Source organism: Ischnura elegans, chromosome 11 (assembly GCF_921293095.1).
Source record: "Ischnura elegans chromosome 11, ioIscEleg1.1, whole genome shotgun sequence".
NCBI classification, from domain to species: domain Eukaryota; kingdom Metazoa; phylum Arthropoda; class Insecta; order Odonata; family Coenagrionidae; genus Ischnura; species Ischnura elegans.
The window spans coordinates 4194516-4207090 of NC_060256.1; the positions used below are offsets into that span (position 1 = coordinate 4194516).

The 12575-nt window shown below is 37.7% G+C and overlaps 1 protein-coding gene across 2 annotated transcripts in view; it reads left to right on the forward strand.

Annotated features, from left to right (window-relative positions):
- LOC124168463 (B-cell lymphoma/leukemia 11A-like) overlaps window positions 1-12575 on the forward strand; it is an 888367-nt gene that overhangs the window by 259546 nt on the left and 616246 nt on the right. The window lies entirely within an intron of this gene.

Sequence of the window (12575 nt, forward strand, 5' to 3'; positions counted from 1 at the left end):
TTTGCGGAAAGCTACCACTCTCGCTGAGACATCGAGTTTTTATTCACTGTAGTATCTGCGTAAAAAAACGTAGAAAACCACTTGAAAAAAAATCTTGAGTTTAGAGTATTAATTCTCTTTCTCTGATGGTAGACCGCTTAGCGCAACCCTTGCTTCAGCGGCAACAAATGATGGCTCAGGGGAGCCCTTCGAGGATACAACACACCGGGGTTAGGCCCAGAAATCCAACTGATACTACCGATCACCCGAAGAGGTATTTAGAAGGAAAGAGGCGCCGCCGCGATAGGATCCCGACGATGCCTCTGGGACAGGGATAGGGTTGGAAGGGAGGAATAAAATAAAGAAAAAATAATAATACCAAAAAGCGAAACCTGGCATCAGTCAATAATATGCCGACGATTTTACCACTGAAGGGAAAAATCCATCGATTGTGGGATTCTTCAGCGACAGTGATGACCTTTCTCATTCAAATTACGATTGTTTCAACGTTCGTTACAACCAAAGTGCATTCACACTGCGGCGGTTAAAATCTTTGCTGCCGTTCAGTGCTGAAATCTAAAGTGAACGATATACTGACGGTTACCGAAGCTGTTGACGTACCTATGGTTGAGATATTACCGTGTTCAACGTGAATTTAGCGTAATATTCCTCTTCCGCCCGTATCCCACCCACTTGAAAATATCCATGATAAAAATGGAGCAATATGAACTACAATATTACAAAAGAGGATCCCCAAGCCGGCCACTAAATTAAAAATTCAGATAAATGGTGAATGGAAGTCCATTTTGAAAAAAAATTGAATAAATTTTCTTTCATTTTATTCAAAATGTGAATTGAATGTAAGTATAGAGAATCATTATAATAATAATTATAATCCTACTTGATACAAAGTGGTTATGATATTTAAAGATTATTCTGTCTTGCCAACCAAGAGATCATTTTGTTAAAATAGATCTTTTTTTAGCTTGAAATTATAGTAATCGTTATCGCTGAATGTTGGCTATATATTCCTCTTGGAAAATACTAAAAAGTCATAAGTAATATTAAAGAACAAAATATTATTTCCTATAAAAAATACGTTTTACTAAAAAGAAGAAAATAAAGGTTTGCTGTTATACGTTTACGAAATCCGCCACTCGTGCCGCTGACAAAAGAATTATCAGAGTTTCACAGAAGTGGTAGTTGCAACTACTGAAGTTGAAACTGCGGCTCTCAGCCCCCAAAAAAAGGTGCGGATACCTTCAGTAATTCATGAACAAAAAATAATTTTATTTCAAGTGTCGCTATTTATAAAGAAATAAAATAAATCGAAATATTATTGCTCCTGGAGTACGTATTTCGAGTTTTTAGATTTTAAAATGACGATATGTAATTTTCGCGATTCAATGAAAAGTGAAAATTTCAAGCGCGCGTAAACGCGACGACTAAGTGTGGATGCTAGGAAAAGCCCGAGTGACGTCTGGCCGCTGCTTTTTGAGGCCACCTATGTGCAAGGCTATGAACGCCGCTACTATGCAGGCTACTTGCGGCCGAGCGTGGTGGTAGCATAAAGTACCCTGCTAGCTTCTAGCGCTTGCCTTCAATAAGGATTATTAATAATCATTCAAGCGAAGAAAACTTTCCGACCTTATGTAATTTTAATAGGTGATTATAAAGAGATGTTTCCCTGAGCTCTGTGATTAATACTTGCATTGGTAATCGCAGGCGTCGTAATACTCTTACCTACTCGTATAGAATCTAGGTCCCTGTGACGTCACGTGGAGTGGCATCGCATTGCCGCGATGATGGCCTTTTTCAAATGCGGTTAAAATTGACCGTTGCCATTCGTCTAAACTTAGATTTATAAAATCAAATAATTTGTATATTATGAATACACTAATGGTGGGTATCGAATCGCAATCAATACCTTTCGTTTTCTTTGATGAGGGTAAATTTTCCTATCGCAGTCGTATGTACGAATTAGAAATTACTTGGAATGCCATACTCAATGTTGATCTATGTGCAAGATTATAGTATCCCCGAGGCATTCAATGTCCAGGAGGCTCAGCATCGTTTCATAGAAAGTATACATGTTGCACGGTAAGGGTTGCATGACAAAATTGAAGCTTGTCTCAACCTTATCAGGGCTATTAATAAGTAAAATATTCATGAAACAAATTTAAGAAATTAATGCCCAGCATTTTGAAACTCGTAATACAACAACAACAAATAAATAGAACATGCGTCATCAACGTAATGTGACGGTAATACTACAAATATGTAACTCCATTGCGGATAATAATTGACTTTCCATCGCACGATAGTGATAGTACTTCCCTGACGCAATCAGTCGCGCTTTGTTGTATCGGAAATCATTTACATCATTGATTTTTATAAAAGCCCTAAATAACTATATGCCCTGAACTCTGTATTCTCCTGAAATGTAGACTCGCGTACTACTAGATAATAACTTAGCGTAAACTAGGTATTCGTAAAATAAATTTGAGAAGTGAATGCCTTGCATCTTGAAAATCTTGATAATACAACAATAATTAAAGAAAGCATGCGTATTCAACGTTACCCGATAGTAATACTACGAAAATATACAAATTATAAATATATAACTATACTGCGAATAATAATTTACTTTCCCTCGCATAGTAGTAAGAGCCCTCCTCCGTGACTTATCAGTATCGGAAATAATTCCCTTTATAGATTTATATGAATAATCCAAATGACTCGGTGCCTAGAACTCTGTATCTTCCTCGAATGTGGATTTGCGCAACAAAGTTGCGATGTGATTTCCTCAACTTCTTTCCCAAATTTTATGCGGAAGTTGGGAAAGCCGTTGTTTCCGAAGCCGCAGGAATTAAATCAAACATCAAAACGGAAAATGAATCGTCGCAGTGTCGGTGACTGATATCACAATATATGCTGATCAAGTTGCGAAAGTAATGCGATTATCTTTTTGAAAAGAATTTTATTTTACCACATTGCACAAGCGCTTAAAAATCATTCAGAGAATTACACTTGCGCTTTTACATATTTTTTCAGTAAATCTGCTATGACTGATACGGAACCAGGGAGGCTTTTACAAGGACCACTCGGATGATCATCGTCAAGAATGGTTGTATCACTCAAGAGAAAATATATTGAATGCCTTATGACATTCGCCACCCTGGCATCAATACTTAAATTCATGTGAATGGCCACATAGAAAGCTTTACCTTACTTTAATGTTGAATGCTAATTTCGGTAGAAAGATGCTATCAGAATGCATTGCTCATTGAAATTATAACTGACCGGTGATAATTTTATTTCTGTACACGTCCCTGAAGCCATTTTCAAGTGGCCCGAAAAACGATTACAAGGAAAATGCATTACTTTAGAGAGCATATAATCCAGGAAATGAAGTTCAAATTAGTGAAAAGCCGTGCAATAGAAGAGATTATACTTCAATATTATGTTTGATTTACAATGCAATGGGTGTCAGAAAGGCATTCACAAAATTTTATCAGTAAGCGCTGAATAATTTCGCCACTAGAGTCGTTTTTAAGGTTTCAACTTGAATTCCGCGCCAAAAACGCATTTCTCGGAGGACGCCATGTTGATGACGTGTGAGGCTAATGATGTCTGCATCACTTGCATAACGAGTGCATTGAAATATACGTTATTTCGAGTAATGTTAAGCGGAGAATTTTTAATGAGTGGAAGGAAACCTTCCGCATGAAAAATTGTTGTGTGCCGAGTGACTCTACCTCTCGTTAAACACGAGAAAGGTATTTTTTTTGTGGCAAACGGCCTAGAGTGAAGAAGGCGGTGGCAAGACACTGCACGAAAACAGCATATTCCTTCAGAAATACGTTGTTGTAAAAATTGTGTGGACCATTTTGATGGGATTCGCTTCTGCTACTCAAATGGATTTAGTTTCCATTACTCTTTTTGTTGTCTTTGGGTAAAAATAGCACAAATTTAGTTACTGGTTCAACACGTACGCACTCTACAGGAAATGTTACATTTTAATTGCTAGTATATCGTTTTACATCTATTTGTTGTGTAGATAGTGTGTAGATACTGCATATATTCCCCGGTTTTCATACTTTGTTTCTATGCTGCGAATTAAAAGGCAAGCACTGGGTTTTCGACGTTAGCTTAATGAAATGACAAAGAGTCCAAAATAGCACATGAAGATCTCAGATTTGTACCCCAGGAAATACTACGATATGGTATTACTCACAAAAAGCAAAAATAAGCTCAATTGACACCAGCAGGTACTGCCAAGTCGACAAATAGAAGCACAAATAGTAAATAATATACACGGATAAGTTGGCAAATCTTAAAGCAAAATAAACAAACCGGAGTCAAATGCCTACTGAATGAATACTAGAAAATAGTTTGAACTATCATCAATTAAAGCAGATAGTGGTAAAATAATAATACAATGCAATGTACCTACTCCTTTCGCCAGACTTCAAACGGTATGAAGTCTGGCGTACGCCAAAGCCAGGTATCTTCCATCATTTATTTTCCGAATTTGAAAAACCGCAATGGCATCATATTAACCCTAATACGGGCAACATATTTTTCTGACGTAATCGGGCAAGGTGAGTCCAATGGACTCTTTTAACTTATGTTTTTAATTTAAACTATTAAAAAATGAAAAATATTACTTTCCACATAAATTTGTACATATTTTGCACTATATAATCATTTTACATTAAATTGATTATATTTTGTTAAACAAAAGTTTTAAATTACTTATTAATTTCATACATAGTCAAACAGCGAGTACAGTAGACTCTTTTGACTAATTCTTTCTGTTTTCACAACATAAAAACACCAAATATTAATCGTTACATGTAAATAGTGATAATTTTACATTATTTTGACAATTCAAACCAAAGATTTGTAAAATGCACATTACTTTTTACATTTCGTGCAAACAGACTCACCTTGCTTGGATTTGTGGGAATTCAGGGGAAAAAATTATTTCTAAGTTACTTTAATTCCGAAAGATGTTTGAAATACTCTAATTTATAGAAAATATACAATTAGAAGAAGTGAAAAATTTACAACATGCTGACATTTCAATAACATAATAAAATTATCAAAAATCTGATGCAATGAGTCCAAGAGACTCACCTTACCCGTATTAGGGTTAAAGGATAATAGCAATGACAGTGAAATTACTATTATAAATAATCCGTAAATGATTAAGAAAACGAGATAACATGCTGAAAAATACAAGCCCGCTCCAGAACCGTAAACTTTCACTAATTGTGGTGTCATTTCATCTCTTAAGTTGTAACTTGCCAAACGACAGCCGAAGAGATATCTGAAGCCTTAATTAGGAACTAAAGTACTTTGTCAAGATACCCAAGCCATTGGGTCTGGAATATGTCTAGAAGAGCTAGTCACTATGATTCCTGGGAAACTAAATAAAGCCCAGTAAAACTAATAAAGTTGGTTGGCCACAGCTGATTCAACAACTTAAAAACAAAAAATGATGGAATTGAGCCAATAACTGATCTTCATGAAAACAAGTTACAACACGGCACCAAAAGGATAATTGCCAAGTGCAGAAGAACTGCAAAAGTAATAAAGCAAGGGAGATGTGCATCAAGTGCAGGAAAATGGTTTGCGAACAATTCACTGATAGAGTGAAGTAATTTTGTGTTGACTGCAAGGAGTCTTTCAATTAGTAAACAATAATTTTAAAGTGATATTAAATTTTGAATCCATCTACTATAAAGACCACTTACGACCACTCATTCATTCACGTATACAAATGTTTGGGGTGAACGAGACGAGATACGGCAAAAAGTCTAATGAAGACCCCCTCTAAAATTGTCTGAAACCCCAGGAAAAATTATGAAAACACTAAATTTACAATTATTTATCAGTCTATTCATATAAAATTGAGTGTATGGGGATTAGTTAAAAAAATGGCCACCAAATTCCAATGGCGGCGCGGCAGTCATACAAACGAACAATCATAGCAACATATTTGTTTATGCAAACAAGAGGAGCTAAATTGGGAAAGAAGATAAAGGAAATGAAACGAAAAACTGATGAATATAAGGTAGGAAATTAAGAAAGTAATAATGGAAGTGTCTATTTCTTTGCGTCTTCTTTCCGCAAGAACAAACATCTGTTTAAATCAAAGCGCATTCAAATCAAAAGCGGAGAAATGTAAGGTAAGAAATTAGTTGTTGTTTTTGGTATATTACATCGAGAGTGTGGTGGTTATTAATTTCAAAGTTAACAAGTGCATTAAATGACAATTCAGAAATATGATTCGTGCTGTTGACTATAGTTCGTATCTTGTTGGCGATACACGATTGTAGTAGAAAGACTTTTAAACAAGTCTTGCATAATATAGGTTGGTAAAAATGATTTAATTATCGTGTTTTGTGATGGTGATAACTTTTTATTTTTGTTCACGTTCTTTTTTCCGTTAATTTCCTTTTTAATGTACAATGTTATCCGTGAGCTGCAGGAGTGAATAGGCAGTGAATAATACAATATGGAAGATAAGTGCAAATAAAGGTATTTCTTATTCAATTATTTTTCTTGCGAAAATCACGTTTCCTTGAGTGACTAAGTTATTCAACTGTGAAAATTATCGAAATCTTGACATTCACAATGTCTTGTACACCAAAGGCTGTGATCCGTTACTCACCAGATTTATTGCGCATTGCGTTGGATATTAAAGCTGAGATATTTGTGTATCCCGATTCATTAAAACTTTTAATAGAGGTATTTCTGAAGTGAAATCATTCGCGATCAGGATCAATAATATTTCGATAAAATTCGTCATACTAGCCCCAATTCATGCTAAGGCGCATTTGTTTCTAGATATTGATATTCAGTCCCTACGTAATTCGCTTACAAAGGGGAACAGCTGTTACATGTTATTCGTATGTCAAGAATTTGGTTGAGTTTTGTGGAAAATAATTAATAAACGTGTTTTTCATTGTAATACGTAAAGTCGTTATGTTACGTGTTACAGTGGATCGTGGTCTCAACGCTTTTTGTATTTGAATTGAATAAGTTAGAGAAACTCGTAGAAATTTATTTCACTTTTTTAGCCCCTCAGAAAAACGTTTCTCTTTATAAATATTTACATTCATATTGTAGCCTACGTACCATGCGCTCGTTTTACGTGAAAGTGGAAATATTGCTTATACCTTACCAGCTTAAAAGTAAACGATTCTTAAGTAACAAGTAGCAAACAAAAAGTGTAAGACCTCCCACAGTGAGCATAACAGGCCGCAGGCCTTTTTCGGGGGGGGCTAGGGGGGGCAGAGCCCCCCCAGCGAGCTAAGCGAGTATATTCATATAAATATGTAGCATGTTTAACTTATTTGAAATCTTTGCAATATTTGAGGAAAAAGGATGTTCAGTCTTATCAAGAGGAAAAAACGGGGCTGGTGGTGAGCAGTTTGCGGTTTCTGAGGACTGCGAAACTCCAACAACTGAAGAGTGCGTTTGGAATTGTCTGAAACATTTAAAGGCTGACCTTGCAATTGCCCTCTCATCAAATTGGCAAAAAAGTTAAATTCCATATTATTTTTAAAGGAGGAGAACCACACTCTGCAATGAGTTACCAATATTTTAGTTGCCAGGTATTAATACATAAATTACATCTTCATCTCCAAGTACAAACCACCCCGCAAGGCGCCTAAAGGCCTGTAGCAGGGGGTGCCAGGAGACAAGACGTTTACTAATAAAAAAGAAATTCGAAATTATGGTCAGTGATTATTTAAGTATTTTATGGTTCGGGGGAGAATTCCAACATGTCTCCGTTCGATTAAATATCTTTCTTAACCCTTTAACAGCGGAGTTTTTTTTTTCGGAGTTTTATTTTATTTCCCAAGCATTCACATTAACACTTTGTTTTAAAATTCTGATGAGTCGTTCTTGCTAGAGGGCGTGTGCCCATATGGGCACGCTAGCCGTTCCGGCCACCGGTCTGCATTCTGCCGAAACATCGCTCGAGCCATCATGGCTCTCATTTTTATTGCGTATTACGCGATATATTGTTGCATTTACCTATAATACCTCTTTTACTTGGCAATTTGAAGTAATTTCAAATCATTATACTATATTTTTTCGGTTTAAACATTTTTTTTTTTTGGCTGTCCAAAGAACTTAACAGTATAAAACTCAGATTTGAAAACAGTTGTTGAATTAAAAAAAAACGTTATCAATGAGTTTATTAACAAAATTAGTCCTATATTGCTGGTAGAGTCTTTGAATGCTATAAATTGGATTTTAAATTGCCAAGTATGATAGAATTTCATTGAAGGCGAAGACCTGTGCACTAATCATATTCTGAGCGCGCGCAGGAAGAATATTTTTCATAAGAACATCGGCGTTTATGAAACGGGACAAATTGGTTATCACTGCCATCTTACCTTATGTTATCAGACTTTCTATGATTGGTTGCACTTGATCGGGAATGTTAAATACGACCGCCAGGTGTGGGAAAGGTATATCTTCGTTACAAAAATGCTCTTGCAATTACTTTTGCAATCTCTCGCCTAAAGGCTTACTGCGGTATATTTGAACCATAACTTTCCGTACAGATCCAGGCATTTACAATGACAGCATCAAGGAGGAAGATAGCTTCATGTGGACCATCACCATTTTTTCCTCTGATAACATTCCTGTACCTGTTGATATTTTGATCCGTGAGATCAGTTCCGCCCATCTAAATATTGTAGCTAGAGACCACTGCTGGCTGTGTTACTTGTACCATTTTTGAGGTAACACGTGGGAATCTCTTGACCTTTGTGAGTGGGTGTACACATTGGCAAGGTGACTTGACAGTCACCACCGAATAGTCATTCTATCTAACAACGACAATATTCCCTTTTTTCTCCCGTGCGAAATCATGGGATCAGCGGGGCGGTTCAATGGTTGCTTGTTAACTTTCGTCTTGATTACAACCATAAAGTTGATAACGAGTTCAATGTGGCCGATGTGATCAAGGTTCATCAATCAATTTCGGACCACTGTGGGTCGCTTCGACCCTTTGGCACATCTCAAGCACCTCTTTGCGTACGGGTATGATATTTTCCGGACGTTCTCTTGTTTCGACCGCTCTGAAATAGCCCTCCCGTTCCGCATTCTGGTGTGCGACAAGGCTCTCACAGCGGCCCTCCGATACATTGGCCGCTGTTGTCGTCGTCCTCCGCTGCTCATAGTCGTAAAGCGATCGAGGCGCCCTCCTCGCAAACCCATTCGCCCGTTCTTATTGTTAGCAACGGCCGCACCTCGTCGATCGAATGGACGCCGTTTCCGGACACGCCTTTTTTATTGCTTCTGTCTCCTCTTTCTCGCTTCTATCCTTTATTTTTTCTAGCGGATAGCTTTTTATCTGGCGTGGTTCGCCCTGCAGGCATATGGATCTTTCCCGCCCTCCGAAGAGTCGGTATTCAAATGAATAAGTGTGTGATGAGACAGCGCATAAGCGTCTTCATCATTTCATTCGTGAGTTCACAATATAAAAATTAGGTCTTAGTGAACCCTGGTTGCCAATCAGCTCTAGAGTAGACGCAGACGCATTGGTTTGTGTGAGAGTTCAATTGTGGGAGATGCCCTCCAATGCCATCATACGAAATTACACGATATGTAATGCCCTCAAGCGACTTGAACCTAAAATTGTAAAATTTAAATGCCTATGCATAAGCTAGGGTGAATGCCTTGACCTTGGGCTTAAAGCATTTAGTGAATTAAAGCTCATGATACCATAAATGCTATATTTTAGGATATTTACTTTGGTATTTGCTTAATATCAAAATTGATAGTCAATCTAAAACTATCATTTTACCCCTTTTGTATTTATTTAGCCCTATTTTAGATGCATTTAATGCATGGTGGATATTTAATATTGTAGGCTCTCAAATTGTTTTGCAGTTTTCTCAAATATTTTTCATGACCGTCGTTCGATCGTTTGGTTTCGGGGCCTGTGATGTCTGTCTCTTGGACCCGTTTTCCGAAGTGGCAGTGTGCTGAGGTCATTGACGAGTTCGAGCGCGAATGATCCCGAGTCATTGAACGCTGCGCAATGGCGCTTCGCAACTGTTTTATGGCCACAATTGCCGGATCTATATGAGAGCCTTGGGAGTAAGAGGGGTTCTTTTTTGGATGGTCTGCTTTTTGGAGATGGGGTTTTCGACTGCCTCTTTGCTAGCCTACATTCACACCTAGATATTTGTCTGTTAACTGCTGTATTGTAAAGTGCTATCATCTGAGCCTCTGGGCCCTTAGCATTTGATTATTTTTTAATGTAATAACTGAATAACATAGAATTAAACTATTTTATACATTTTTTTTCATTTTAATATTGTTTTATTGTGAATTAGCTATATTTGATTGACACGTTTTCTTTTTTTTATAAGCCGCATCACTACCAACATGGTATATTTTCTTTCTAAACACGATTGCGTGGAAGCAACATGACAGAAAGCACTGACACAGAGCTCTTTGATTTCTGAGAGCTGGAAACTCGTGGCATCGAAATAAGACAGCTGTCAAAGCATTCGGCATGGAGTTCTTCCTCCAATTATTTTTTTTATAATTATAATATCTTCGTCTCTTCCGGTAAGGGATACACTCTATTGGGGGAAGCTTTAAGCGTAGGTGACATTCTGGACGTTGAAAATGCCATAAAAAATTCACTGCCCTAGTGGTGCTTCAGACGTCATGGTCTCCAGATTTAGCCTTAAACTTGGAAAATTTTTGGATCTGAAGTTTGATCGGATTCTCAATTCATTCATTCTCAATCACAGAGGACCGGACCATTATTCTGGTCATGGAATGTTTTTAAAACAACTCTGGAGATCAAGAGCATGGAATTTGTCGATTTGATTATTATGAGGGCGCTTCAATCCTTTTGATTGCTCGTATTCTGTTTTCCTTTTTCTGCAACGAATGATAAGCTTTTAACTAACAATATGTAAATCGATCGACTATTGGGAGATCGTCGGAGACGCATCAAGGGAACGGGATGATGAATTAAGGAGTCAGTAGTACATTCTACGACATGCGTTATTCCGCTCTACAAACCGACTGCCGCCTCCTCCACGCGCCTCCCCGATCGTCCAACCGTCGTCGCCTCGTGCATGCCGACACATCACCCCCACCCCAACAGGTGAGCGGTCGCTCATACCGTGGGATTTTGAGTCATCAACAGCGAGCGACGAACGGAAGTCGGCGAGAGGTGGGAGGGAAGATGCAGAGCAGTCATTACAGATATCATTTTGCAATTTTTAGGGTGTATCGCAAGTATTCTTTTTGAAGTATACCTGAATGTATCTCGAGTTTTAAAAATTGACGTCGTGAAAAGTATTCCGGTAAAATTTTATAAACTGAGAAGAAATTAAATTTTGACAACAGTTTTCTTCGAATAACTTGAATATTTCGGGATGGAAGCACAAGTTTTACTATAGCAATACGACACAAAATAACACAGGCGCAGCTGGTATGATGGTTGGTTCCCCTGGTGATTACAATGTATTTTATTTATGCTCTAATTCAATGTTTGTTAGTATGTTAACATGAACTTTTGTAGGTATGTGGATGTGAGGTAATTCTGCTCACAAGCTGACTCAGGAGCTACGAAACTCGAGGGATGAGCACTCGCTTGCTTCGGATGTGTGACGCCGCACACTAAACTGACACTACGGCCATGCCCACAATCTCCTCAGTCAGTAGATCATCATTTTCTCGTGTGTTTCCTGTTCCTCTGGGCAAAGCACTGTTCCCTTTGATGCTCTGCAGTGGTCCGCTAAGTTTCTGCAATTTGTCATCCATTTACTATTAAATTTCAAGTGTAATATTTTATCCCTGATGTAAATAATAGGATTTTAGATAGAAAGTTGAGTCTGGAAATCACTCTCTTTTATTTTTCACGTTTCATTTTCGTTTTTGCCTTTACTGACAGTCGCGCCTATTTTATTTTCGAAATATAAAACTCAATGAATTCAACTTTTAACTACTCAAGTTCATCATTTCAAATTTTTATCTTTTAACGTCTTCAGAATACTCCAGTAAATATGTATAATAAATTTCCTACGTAAATATACATTCTAGTTATCTAGTTATTCTTCATTTTATTCTAATAGTTAATGGCATAATTTCATAAACTTGTCGTCATCCATTCTATGACATAAGAGCACTAAAAATTGGTTCAGAAACTCTTAAATTTAGTTTAAATAAAGAAAATATTTATTTTTAATTTATCGGAGATGCCGTTTAGATCCTTCAAATAAAGCTTCAAGGACCTTCTTCCAAAATAGCTAATTTATAACTTTGCCTACTATTTTTCTGTATATTTGCCCACTGCGCAGGGTGGCGAAAGGGGTGGGTGGAAAGGGGGTGGGGATGTGTTGTAACGATCTCAGTCGCGTCCTCTCACTTTCCACGATTTGGTCCTCTCCTCCGTTCGAACTCGAAGCGAGGGTGGTGGTCATATCGCCCATTCGAGGGGACGATCGTAAGCGTTGCTTTGATCGCGTGTCGGGTGCAGGGCATGGGCCGAATAAGGACCATGGTGCAGGAGGGAATCTCGCGGCGCAGGTGTGGAC